This window comes from Thermobia domestica, chromosome 3 (genome assembly GCF_964235325.1).
Source record: "Thermobia domestica chromosome 3, izTheDome1.hap1.1, whole genome shotgun sequence".
NCBI lineage: Eukaryota > Metazoa > Arthropoda > Insecta > Zygentoma > Lepismatidae > Thermobia > Thermobia domestica.
This window is the reverse complement of record NC_137456.1, coordinates 42,514,266-42,527,894: the sequence shown is the minus strand read 5'-3', so window position 1 is coordinate 42,527,894 and position 13,629 is coordinate 42,514,266. Positions and strand designations below refer to the sequence as shown.

The 13,629-nt window shown below is 36.1% G+C and overlaps 1 protein-coding gene across 1 annotated transcript in view; it reads left to right on the top strand.

Moving 5' to 3' along the window:
- Positions 1-739: 739 nt before the first annotated feature.
- The window catches only part of LOC145681757 (uncharacterized), a 495,093-nt gene continuing 482,203 nt past the window's right edge, over positions 740-13,629 (top strand). Inside the window, exon 1 of the mRNA XM_081753370.1 lies at positions 740-1,127. The gene's annotated coding sequence lies outside the window, so the exon portion shown is untranslated. The remainder of the gene's footprint in view (positions 1,128-13,629) is intronic.

Here is a 13,629-nt window from a genome sequence, read left to right as displayed (position 1 = left end):
GGCCATAGAGTTAGTTAGTTATATTTTATCCAGGGTAAGCTTAAGAATTTCTAAGGGATCTGTCACTCAACCTCTTAATCCTCATGACGTTGATTCATCTCAGAGAAACCAATACACCACTTGACCAGCAGAGTCCTTACGCAGATTATAATACTATACATTAATAACCTTCCATATGGCGCTGCAAGAGCCATATGCAATGCAACTCACTAACAAAATTGATTGTTCGAAACAAAGTTTCTTGATTGTTTGTAAATTATTTTAATTAGAAACATGGGTGGAAGTAATAACAATGTTGCGGATTTAAGGATGAGCATGGTAAAAGTGACGTCCTTGAGATTGGAGTTAGCGAATTCCTTCAGTCCATCCTGGAAACGAAAATCAAATAACGTTAGCGAACTATGTTTATATACATTTTGTATCCTCTAATGATTAACTGTTAGAACAAAATACAAGGCACTTGTACTGTAGTAATTTCTCATCTCACCGTGGAGAAATAAAAGAAAAATGGAAACGAAAAAATTAGGGGAAAAAAAATGAAAAAGAAACAGCTCACCTAATTTTTAGGTGTAGAAAGATACCCGTAAGAGTTTTGTCCAAAGGCCTAGCGGAGATCGATCTCGCCGGAGATTCGTTTCAGTCTCTCGGCAGTATTCGACAAGAATCGGAAGTATTCGGTTCATTTCGGTTCAGCCGGGTAATCGTAACGGTCTGCTCAATCACTCCCGTGCAGCTCTGCTCCGGGGAACCCCGCCCCGTGACCTAAGTGCTAGGGCTGGTGGTAGCCAGGGTCGAACGGTGACCTAAGAATCATCACATTTAATTGTGCCGCTAAGAAACTCGGGATATTTGGATACATTTTAGAAATATAATAAAATTATGAATATTGTTACTAACAAATACTAATATTATTATTAATAATAATAAAAAAACAAAACAGAAAATATATTATCGAGGAAAGTTTAAAAAAAATTAGTTGTGTAGGAAAACGTGTTTTAGTGTGTGTGAGCGTGAATACCGGGTCATGTTGGTGTGTCGGGACATGAACCGACGGAAACCTGACACTTACAGGTCGAAGGTCAGAGGTCGCGGTGGTGGTTTTTGCAAAACAGGGATCTCGATTTGAGGTAGGTAATTAAAAATGTAAAAACGGAGAAGAGTGTTGTTCCTAGTGCGGTAATGAAATTACCCGTAGATATCTTCCTCTCCTTCATTATATCAAACGATTTTGTAGCTCTTCGACAAGAAACCTGATATTACACAAGATGTGATTTTCGTTTTCTTTTTCAGAAGAAAGTATTGTTTTGAAAGTTTGTTTATTTCCTCTGTGTGTTAGGAATTGGTTACTTTTCCCAAAGTGTTATTAAATTACAATATGGACAAGGTCTCCAATTCTCAACTTTATCATATTGGATTTATATCTGAAAAGAAAAATTGATAAGTGTCTAGCTATTCATTAAAGGGTATTTGAGAAAGTCTAATACAAGTTTGATAAAATCATTTCACGTGCTTTGGATCTATATTTTTCAACTTAGATACTTAGAAACTCCGTAACCAGGAGGACTTTGTATAATTTGTGATAAAACGCTTTTGCTGCTGCGGCTGTTGTGGTTTAACGATTAAGTGTTTGCATCTGGAGCGGAGGACAGCAAATTCGAGTCCAGTTGTTTCGACGTTACTGTAAAAATGGGATAATCTTTTCATGTTTGAGATATCGTAAAGTTTCTTCTTTTACTCCATTTTTATAATAATTCCCTAAACCATTTATTTACGTAAATTTGAGTTATCGCAAAAATCTTGTGTTTTATCTCATTTTATGATTTCCGTAAACCAATTCCTTATGTGAATTTGAGTTATCGCTGTAAAGTTTTTCTTATTTTATAATTATTCCCTAAACCACTTGCCTACATAAATATGAGTTATCACGAAGTTCTTATAATTTTTCTCATTACATAATTTCCCTAAAATCATCTCCTTATGTGCAATTGATTTATCGCAGTAAAGTTTTTCTTATTTTATAATTATTCTCTAAACCACTTGCCTACATAAATATGAGTTATCACGAAGTTCTTATATTTTTTCTCATTACATAATTTCCCTAAAATCATCTCCTTATGTGCAATTGAATTATCGCAGTAAAGTTTTATCTTATTTTACAATAATTACCTAAATCCCTTGCCTACGTAAATGTTGAGTTATCACGAAGTTCTTGTTTTATCTCAGTTTATAATTTCCCTAAACCATTTCCTTATATGCTTTTGAGTTATCGCAGTAAAGTTTTTTCTCGTTTTAAGATTTCCCTAAATTATCTACTTACGTACATTTGAGTTATCACAAAAAGGTTTTGTTATTCTGTAATTCCTCTAAAACACCTACCTACGAGAGAGGTTGGACCGGTAAATTTGGGGAAACTATTCGCGGTATTTGATCGATGCAAACAATGGCTCAGTGTTGGAACTCTCAAGTTTGAAGTAAAAAGTTCCTGGTTTGATCCCCTTCTACACATATGGTGCACACTAATATCTCCGTGTGTTGTTTCGATACCAAGCTAAGAAGGCAAGTGATTCCTTACCTACTCTTCTGATTATTACAAAGGATTGACTGTTACGATAGATAAAATATTCTATTAGAGTACTTTTTCTTTAAAAAAAAAAATGCATTAACATTGAAGCTGAAAAGGAGTGTCTATCTTAATGGAGTCACTCGTCGAATTTGAGATTTTGGCACAAACGCTTTGCGATCCTTCCAATCCGTTGTAGAATTGGTTGATTGGTTCGAATCTTAGCGTTTGTCTTCAGCACCGAGTGTATACGGGACGTGAACCCAAAGTTTAAGGTATAAATTGTACTATCGTAATCCATTTAAATTTCAAGATGCTATTTAACACGAGATCATGGAAGCCACACGCGCTAGACAGTAGACCACTGTTGAGATTTTTTTTTGGATAATATGTGACTAGTGTGGCTGTATAAGTGACACTTGTGCTTTTGGTATGTATGTTTCCTGGGTTCAATTCTTGATTCGGATTTGGAATTTAGATTTCTGGGGTTTCGGCACCTATGGCCATGTTAGTCCGTTATGTATGAGGGATGACATCCCTCGGCGATCACACTATTAGGGTGGGATTGGGGAGGGAATTCAGCGGCCTGGGACCTGTATATTAGGTACCATCCCGGTGTCTGTCTGGTGTGAATGAAGAAAACCCCGAAAAACCTCACTCAGATTGGCTGGCTTGAAAAGGCTTTTCACACTTTTTCGACAGAGTTCCCCCGCCGAGGGTCGAACCCGGAACCGCTCGCACGAAAAGCGAGAAAGTTAGCGCCTACGCTACGTGGGGCCACGGTTCGATTCTTGATGCGAGGCATGAACTTTTCGGTGTTCTTCAATCCGTCGTGAGACAGATGACAAGCTACGTACATGAATTAAGAGGAAGTAAACTCTAGGTTAGAAAGCCAGAAATAATCGTTTATGGAAATTCACGTACTGACTACACAACGAGACTCATCTGGTTGAATTTGAAACGATTACCTTTGTAGACTGAAATATCAGAGCGTTTACCGTATATAAGAGTTACAAATCCTTCTCAAAACGCTATTCCTGGAAACTCCAGAAAGAGATTTTTGCTTATGGAAATAATTTTCATTCTACGTTTTTTTCTCATGTGAAACTTCTGCTCGAATATAGGTTCTAACCCATTTACCAAATCTATGAAAACTAGGAGGTAGGGTGGCCAGTTCCTTTCCCCCTGTGAATCGAAGCATTATAAGAAAAAACTACAAAATAAGAAACTAAAGTGGGAAGATAGGTTGAAAAATTATAAACAAGAACTATGGAATGATGGTATCGTTTTACACACGTAGATACTTCCACCCCTCAAATCAATATTTCTTCGATGGGAAGCACTCACACTCACAAAGCAGGTTCTTAGATTTAAACAGTGAATGACTGAGATATTCTCGCACAAGGGAGGGGGAAAATATCAACATTTCGGAAGTAAGTTTTCTTCTTTTTTCTGTCTTTCTAAATATTACAGATTCAGTGCGTTTCTAAAATCCTTTAATCCAGTGGTGTTTGATTTCTCTGGTGTCTTGGAAGATTTTTTCTCCTGAGTTTGTTATTTGGTGTGAGCTCTTAAGATCATCTTCACATCTAAAGAAATGCAAGAAATACATTGAGTAAGCGGACACTCAGATTTTTTTATATTTTTTTAAAGGAATGATATAAAGTTGAAGGGAGAGAGATCCAATAATATATCTCTGTGTAATATCGAACTGTGTTATTCTACTCTCGAGAACATGATAACTAATTTTTACGCACTTCCACGCGTGTGCCCAAGAAAAAAATGATAAAAAAGACTTGCTTTTATACGAAATGAAAGAGTACGGATAAAGTACATCAAATTAAATGTAGAGAGGCCTCGGTAGTTCGATGATAGAGCATTCACTTGTAGTTTGTCGGGTCCCTGTTTCGATCCCAGCACGCAACAACTGAGCTTTGTGGTGGACAAAGATCGTGTGCGTGGGTTTCCTCGGGGTTCTGCCATTTCTTTCCACTTTCTTCATTCCACCATCTCATTCATTTCTCATCATTTCTTTTAGCCCACACGGCATAAACATGGGACGTAAAACTCAACAAGTTCATTTCATTTTCATTTTCGTTTTAAATCTAATGTAAACCACATCAATTGTTTCTACACTGTTGCTCTATTGAAGCAAGTACAATTTTATTAAGAAAGATACAAATGTCTGTGGATTTTCTGAAGTTGGAGGGTGTCCGGACTGGATTAGAAACACATGAGTATGCCCCTGGTATAGGCAAAACCCAGGTATTAAAAAGAGCTGGAAACTTTCAAGAGGCCTAATCACTGCGAAATTAAAATACCGCTAATTTTACACTAATTATGTGATATCTTCAAATAGACAAAAGGTAATCGAAATGTGGAACAAGAGCGCGCTAGACAATATTATTTTACATGAGATACCGTTATCACGCGTCACCTAATCACTTTCCGTTTGCCGCCATTTAAAAACGCGAAAAGAAATGCCGATTTTCTAAATGGCTGGAAATCGGAAGGAGATAAGTGAGTCGTGATAACGATATCTCAGGTAAAATAATATTGCCTAGCAAGCTCTTGTTTCATTTTTTGATTATCTTTTATCTATTTGAAGATGTCACACAATTACTGTAAAATTAGCGGTATTTTAATATCACAATGATGGGTCTCCTTAAGGTGTTCGGACTCAGTGAAAACCTCTTTGTGATTACGGCCCTGACGAGTACTTATTATTAAATGTTTAACCGTAATATGTACTTGAACAGTTTACTTTGCAAAAAAAAAAAAAAAAAAAAAAAAAAAAAAAAAAAAAAAGGAAATCTGTGTTCAAACTGAACATAGAGGAAAACGAGTGATGTTCATTTTTTTTAATTAAAAAGAAACTCAAGGGTAGAAGGTAAGTTGAGTTGATTTTAGTTTAGCGTCTCTTTTAGCAGCGAGGCTATACGAGACCTGGACCTACTGATTAACATAGAATCCAAACCACATGAGCTTCCGCCGGTAATCGAACCCGGGTCTCCCACGCCAAAAAGCATACAAGTTAAACCTGTGCAATTAGAAGTGAATAATTACGTCTATCTGAAGCACAACATATTCATGAATGATAAGGCACATAGCACAAACAGAACCATTAGATGGCAAAGGCATGTCTATATCAGGATACGAAATGACCGCGGTACGTGCCATTTTTCCCAGCGGATGTCCAGTAGACATTGTGAAAATCCACTTGTCCGCTTGTAGTCCGGAAACGGGAATTGTTGCGAGATTCCTGGGAGATTTTTCTGAGGTCTTTGCGGGAAAATAGCAAGACAAATTTTAGACATCCAAATACTGCCCCTTGTCAAGCAAATTTTACTGAAATCGAAAGAGAAACCCATGGATATTTATGTCATCCTTAAACTTTCTACTGCAAGTCTGAATGCCCAAGGTATTATTGTTCACGGGGTTTCTTGTCTCGTCTCATTTCGTATTTTTTTTTGTTGAATTCTCATCTTGTCTCGATTATCAAAGAAATTTTTTTATCATAACGTCTCAATTCTCCAAAAAAATTTCTCGTCTCATATTTTTGTTGAATTCTCATCTCGTCTCGATTCTCGAAAAAATTATCATCTCGTATGTATTTGTCGAAAAAAATCTTTTTGTCTCTTTTTTGTGAATTTCTCATCTTGTCTCGATTCTAGAAGAAATTTTATAGTCTCGTCTTGATTCTCCAAGAATCCTTTCTCGTCTCATATTGTTGTCGAATTCTCATCTCGTCTCGATTCTCGAAGAAAGTTTAGTCTCGTCTCGGTTCTCAAAAAAATCTTCTTTCGTCTCATATTTTTGTCGAATTCTTATCTCGTCTCGATTATTGAATACATTGTATCGTCTCGTCTCAATTCTCGAAGAAATTTTAGTCTCGTCTCGTTTCTCAAAAAATCTTCTCTCGTCTCATATTTTTGTCGAATTCTTGTTTCGTCTCGTTTATTGAATAAATTGTATCGTCTCGTCTCAATTCTCGAAGAAATTTTAATCTCGTCTCGTTTCTCAAAAAAATCTTCTCTCGTCTCATATTTTTGTCGAATTCTTGTCTCGTCTCGATTATCGAAGAAATTGTATCATCTCGTCTCGATTCTCACAAAAATTTTATAGTCTCGTCTTAATTCTCAAAGAATCCTTTCTCGTCTCATATTTCTGTCGAATTTCCGATTCGTCTCGATTCTCAAAGAAATTGTATAATCTTGGCTCGATTCTAAAAAAAAAACCTCTAGTCTCTTTATTTGTTGAAATTCTTGTCCCATCTTGATTCTCAAAAAAATTTTATAGTCTCGTCTCGATTCTCAAAAAATCTTTTCTTGTCTTGTTTCGAAAAGTTTTTCGTCTCGTTCTGTAAATTTATGTAGAAACCTTAGGTCGTGATTTCTTTCTTAATTTCATCTAGAGTCCTTTCGCGTCTCGGGAGGTCTAGGAAGGGTGTGATATAATAATATTTAAACCATATTTATTATTGAAGTATTCATATGTATTGTATAAGGACTAGCGTATGTGTAAACAATGATGAATGTTCTTCCATGTTTTTGTACAAACACTTTATCAATTTATAGTTTTTATACTATGAATTACGTAACACTAAACCCGTGTCTGAAGTATAAGATTTGGGTGAGCTAGTGTTGTCCACAAAATTTGTTTTCTCAATTTATACCTGTCTCAAAAACGAGACGAAGGTGGTATATATGTATATATATATATATATATATATATATATATATATATATATATATATATATATATATATATATATATATCGCATCATCTATAATACTAGTAGGAATGCACTCAGAAGCAACAGCTTCATATTCGCAAAAATAAATCCGTGCTTTTAAGCACTAATGTTTTCAGTGAAAATATCAAACGTGCTTCACATATTGAGTTTTAGTTCTTGTCTTTTATGTTCTTATGCAATGCAGATATTATAAAGAATGGGTCCTACCATTCACATAGGTTTTGTATTTCACATACGAACAAGATATTGAGTTTTAGTTATTGTGTTTTATGTTCTTATGCAGTGCAGAGATTACAAAGAACGGGTACTATCATTCACATGATTTCCGTATTTTACGTACGAATAAAATATTGAGTTTTAGTTCTTGTGTTTTATGTTCATATGCAATGCAGATATTGCAGAGAACAGGTACTATCATTCACATGGGTTCTGTATTTCACATCCGAATAAGATATTGAGTTTTAGTAATTCTTGTGTTTTATGTTCTTATGGAATGCAAGTATTACAAAGGACGGGTTCTAACATTTACACGGGTTCTGTATTTCACACACGATTAAGATTTTGAGTTATATTTGGTTCTGTGTTTTATGTTCTTATACAATGCAGCGATTACAAAGAACAGGTCTTATCATTCACATTGGTTTGTATTTCACATACGAAAAAAAATATTGAGTTTTGTTTCGTATAGACTATTTTATGTTCCTATACAGTGCAGAGATTATAAAGGACAGGTCCTATCATTCACATGGATTCTGTATTTCACATAGGAACGGCCTTAAGCCGATTGGACCTATTGCTTCCAATAGGGCCTCGCGCCTAAGGGAGGCCCGCACTAGTGCAGTCTACTCTACTGTCCAATCTACACTTCAGTCGCGTTTGAATAGCATATTAGGCCCCAGAGCAAACAAATGTGTTGTGGTCCCTATGACTAAATTTTGCTTCTAATACATGCCATTTTGATCGCGGGACCCCCAATGCTTGTGGGGTCCCCGGCCAAGTTGCTATGGTACCGTTAAGATTGCTCTGCTACTCTCGGTTGTCATGTATACACAACAACATACTGCAATACAGGTATCCATAGGCTCCACAAGCGAGAATAGCATCTCCCTAACATGTAAATGAATAGTTTGTATTAAGTTTCTGGGCATAAGCAAATATTTTCTGAATTTAATACTGTAGTAGTTTCTTTATTTTCTTTTACGTGTACAACTTCTGTTGTAAAAATATATATTATGTCCAGTGAGTATTCTGCACACCCCGACACCCCTAACACTTCTCAAACTTCCTTACCACACCCCTGGGCCTAAAAATATTGTTTTCTTTGAGTTTGTGTAAAAATGTGTATCATTATTTTGGGTGCATACAGTCGTTTATTTTGAATACCCAATTAAGTAAAATTCCTGGCGTTCTTGCAGATTATGTCATGTCATACTACTGTGAATACGGAGATGATATCAAATAAATCAGCCTCAGTGAGACTTCTTTGCATATCTTTTCTCTTATTATAGCTGTATTAAAAATACGAAACCAGAGGACAAACCTTACCCTATGCTTAGAAAAATTTCATGGATGTGTTTTTTTTTAAAACAAGTCAGGAAAACCGAATGTATACTAGTGCGTACTGAATATGTGGCTGCTTATGAAGGTTTGTCTTCTAACTCGAATAATCCAATGGAAAATATGTCATCCATCTTCCATCAGTTCCTTAAGGTTTGTGATCGTCTCATCACAATTTTATTTTGTCTGCAGTCGATAACGATTTCAAGCTGATTGTACCTTTCATAAGTAGCTACCTACGAGGTTCTCACTAGCGTACATTAGGTTTTTCCTGACTTGAATTCTTTTCAAAAAGATGCAACTTTTAAGAAATTTTTGAACCAACGAATTCATATCAATGTGCATTTCATTATGTCTTACAAATACAGAATTACGGAAACATAAAGTTCACGATTCTATTTCTCATAAAACTCTAGCCCAATTTGATATATTACATGATCCCCTTCCTATTGAAAAAGGTCGAGTGAGATAAAAGATGGCCGACTTCAAGATGGCGGCCATTACGCTCAAATAGATGCCTACTTATTCTCGGTGTCGGTTAATCTGTTTTTGTCTTCCACCCTTTTAACACGTTTTACAAATAAAATAAAATTTTAAAACTTGAAACACATTGTTATGACCTATTCTGATCAATCACGATTTTGGCCACTGCGACCGTCTTTATGGATGGAAACACTTTAAATTTTCCTTCGCTCGTTTCTTCATATTCCACACTTCTCTTCCAAGTTTTGTCAAGAAACTAGATTTCCACATCGATAGGTTTACTTGTAAAGGAAGAAAACACAAGGCTGAAATATGTATTTTAAAATTCATCACTGTCTGCATTTCCATTTGAGTTATTGATGTGAAAAATTAGCTGCTATAAGCAATGAACAAGGTGAGCGTTTTTCACCAGAACATTTTGAAGATGGGAAAACGTTATAAAGGGAAATGGGTATAACCATTAGACACCAGCAGGGAAAGTGCAATATACAGGGTGTTTCAAAACTACACCGACGTTTGGCAGGTGATTCCTGACATCAAGATAAGGCAAAAAGTGTAGATCAACCTTGGTGCAGAAATGCTTCCTTTCGGAGTTATAGGCTGTCGAAAACATAAAAAAATGAAATTTAAAAGTCCATACTTCCAAACCTATGGGATCTACCGCGGTCGGGTCAAGAGTTCACTTAGGAACTAATACGTGCCCTATCCAAATATCCATGTTTCACAATCCTGCGGTACTTCTGCAACAATTTTTATAGAGGTAATTGGTGAGTGCTTCAAATTATATGCCCGTAGTCTAACTCCCTCTATAAAAATTGTTGCATGAGTACCTTAGGGTTCTGAAACATATATTTTTGGGTAGCACACATACTAGCTCCTAAGTAAAGTCTTGACCCAACTACGGTAGGTCTCATAGTAGTTTTGGGGCTATGGACCTTGAAAGTTAATTATTTTCATATTTTCGGCAGTCTATTACTCCGAAAGGAAGCATTTGCGCATCCAGGTTGGCCTACACTTTTTGTCTTATCTTGGTGTCAGAAATTACCTCCCCCACGTTGTCGGTTTTGTTTTGAAACATTCTGTATATTAACGAAAATTTATTTTTCGTTTCACCAATATGGTAATTTCCTTCCCCTTACTAGCAGTGGTGGCGATTGGACGTTAAAAATGGGAGGCAAGACATAATCTTAATATTTATATATCGATGTTAGTCTTCTTGATTGTTTCTTACACTTTGTTTGACGAAAGGTTGTATAACTAATAGGATACTATATTTTTCAGTTAAAATACCGTATATCGTATTTCATATTTTATTAAATAAATTGAAAGAGGAACTTAAGTAGATAATAGTCCCTTGTACTTTTAAACAACGAAGGTGTAAGGAGAGATTTGATTTCATGCTCATGAACATCTTAAAATGAAAGTACGGTTTAATTGTTGTGCTCCAGTAGGTTAATTGTTGGGCCATTTACCGTAGCAATTAAAATGCAATTTCTGTAGGTCTCTTAATTCCAAGGGAAAACAAGTAAGCAATACGTACTCACGCATCGACAAATATTATATGGCACCATTTTTTTTTATAAATCAGTAATACATACAAAAACTTCACATTTCCAAATGAAACTATATACATTAAGGGCTCACTTCAAAAAAGTGGGGGCAACAGCTCCTTCTTGTTCTCCTAATCGTCGCCCCTGCTTACTGGTACATATGTTGGTGGTGTAAGGAACAAGAACAATATAAATAAATAAATAAATAAAATCAAGGTTAGCCAACCAGGGCGTTAACGCGATCTACTGAAAATGTCCCCGGGAGCTACTAGTATATAGGCTACGTATTATCGTTTCGATCATTGCTATATATTATCGTTTTTGTTCCAATGCCGATCAACGTTGAAAGGACAGACGGACGGACATAACCTTTCTATACGACTTCCTATATTTATGTATAGTATACTTTGGATGTCTAAAATTGTTAACCAGGAAAATGCAAACCTGAGTAGTGGTTCGGATCCCACTAAGGTCCCGTCTCATATACATATCTCGTCAGTGCTGAAAAGAGAAGTTAAACTTTCAATCGGACTAAGAAACAGAACATAAAAGTCTAACTTGAACGGTAAAACATTTGTATACTTGTATAAACTCTTCCCAATGGTCAGTATTAGGAAAATTAAAGAAGGAATATAACACGTATAATTGTGCCTTTATATACCTCATTAACTGCGAGATGGAACCAGTATTTTAAAAACGAACTAGTTAGTGATTTCCTGTTATTTTTAATGCGTGACAAGGAATCACTTAGGAAAACTCTGATCGAAAGATAACGAGAGGTGTTGGATCCACGGCTGAGTGGACACCTGCAAAATTCCTTATCTGATTTCTTCCAAAGACATTTCTCGGTTGGATGAACACAGGGAAGACTTTTTGCTCTCTTATTGAAGATTAAAATGTATGATAAAATGTACCCCATTCAGGTGAACCAATAAATGTGTGTGTGTGTGTGTGTGGTTGTGTGTGTGTATAGATTCTACAGACCATGGTGCAAGTTAGTTGTAAACCTGAGGCCCCGCAAAATTTTCCAAATCGAACCCCGCACCACCTAAGGCCGACTCTGATTTCCCATACAAATACGATATTAAGCTTTAGTTCTTGTCTTTTGTGTTCTTATGCAATGCAGAGATTATAAGGGACGCGTACTACCATTCACATGGGTTCTGATGCACTCCTCACCACCCTTATGATCTCGCGAAATTTTTTCTTTATGAGGAATCAGCTCTTTCAGTTTGTGAATATAGCTTATTAGGTTCTGTTTTCACAATCAATATGTGTGGGAAGCAATATTTTAAAAAATAACCTTGAGATAGTTGCTGACAGACAGTTGACGAACCAGACTGTATACTCACCAGGCGATATTCCTGCCACCACAAAGCTAAGAGAGAGACAGAAGCACAGCGTGCTACACTTCAGAAAAAAAAAAGCTTTACATTTATCAAATATTCTTCAAGCTCAAGTGGTCTTTGCATATTTATTGTGTTTTGTAATTGGCTTATTTCCATTCGATTCCCAGCAGGTGCACATTTAATTCGGTCATTTGTTGGTTTAATTATTGATCCTGTATTTCTCTGAATTTCAGTTAAAACTACAATTTTCTCTTTCATTTAAAGACTACTTCTAAATACCGCTTTTTTCCTCTAGAGATCGATAAAAACAATTAATATAAATTTATTGATGAATCATGAGAAAGACTGTTTAATTACGTTTCAATACCAAGGCCATATTGGACCTATATTTTTAAATCGGAACAGAACCACAGACTTCCATCTGGCTGACGTAGTCGAGAAGTATAAGGAGTTTACAAGACCTGTCCTTCGTCCATTCGCACCCGCTCAGGCCGTTGATTTGCACAGATGTTTCCGGTAAATTCTTGTTAAATTTTCGTCATGCTTACCTACCACTTTTTGATATATAGCTAACTTGAGAGTAACTTAAGTGAATAGATAAATGTCTATTCTTTGAGTTTAAAATCTGTCAAGAACAAAGGGCTGAATTCCGTCCTCCCACACTCAAGAAAAAATCAACATATTTCGCCTTAACTTTCGACTCGAGTGATCGTTTAAGTTCCTTAGGTTTAAAAGTTGTACAAGTGAAATCAAAGGGTGAATTCCACATGGCGTGGGCTTCTGTCACCACAGTATGGCGCGTCTTCAGGACGCGGGTCAATGAGAAGGTCTCTAGATATAGAGGATAGCTGCGAATACAGTATATTGAATAAGCATTGACGGACAGACGACAAGGGTTGTTCTCCAGCTTAGGGATTTGGCGTAGGGCTAACAACTTCGGAAATTTCAGAGTTTTTATTGAACCCTTTCAGGGACATTGGTTTAGAAGTAGATGCAGAGAACACTAAATACATGGAAATTCCCCGTAACTATAATAATATAAATTATGAATACGTCAAAATACCAAATAATATTTTTGACAAAGTGGATACTTCGAAATTTCTAGAATCAATATTAACAGACCAAACCATATCCACGAAGAAATTAAATGTTGAATAAAAGCAAAGAGTTCGTGTTGTTATTCACCTCAAAATATTTTGTCTTCGCGAACTATGGCCGGGAATTTAAAGCTTAAAATATATAAAGGATAATCAAGCCTGTTGTGCTGTAATGTTGTGAAACATTGTCACTTGTTCTGAGGGAAAACCTCGACTGAAAATATTTGAGAATAAAATATTGTGACGAATATTCGAGCCCAAGAGGGAGCGGAATGCG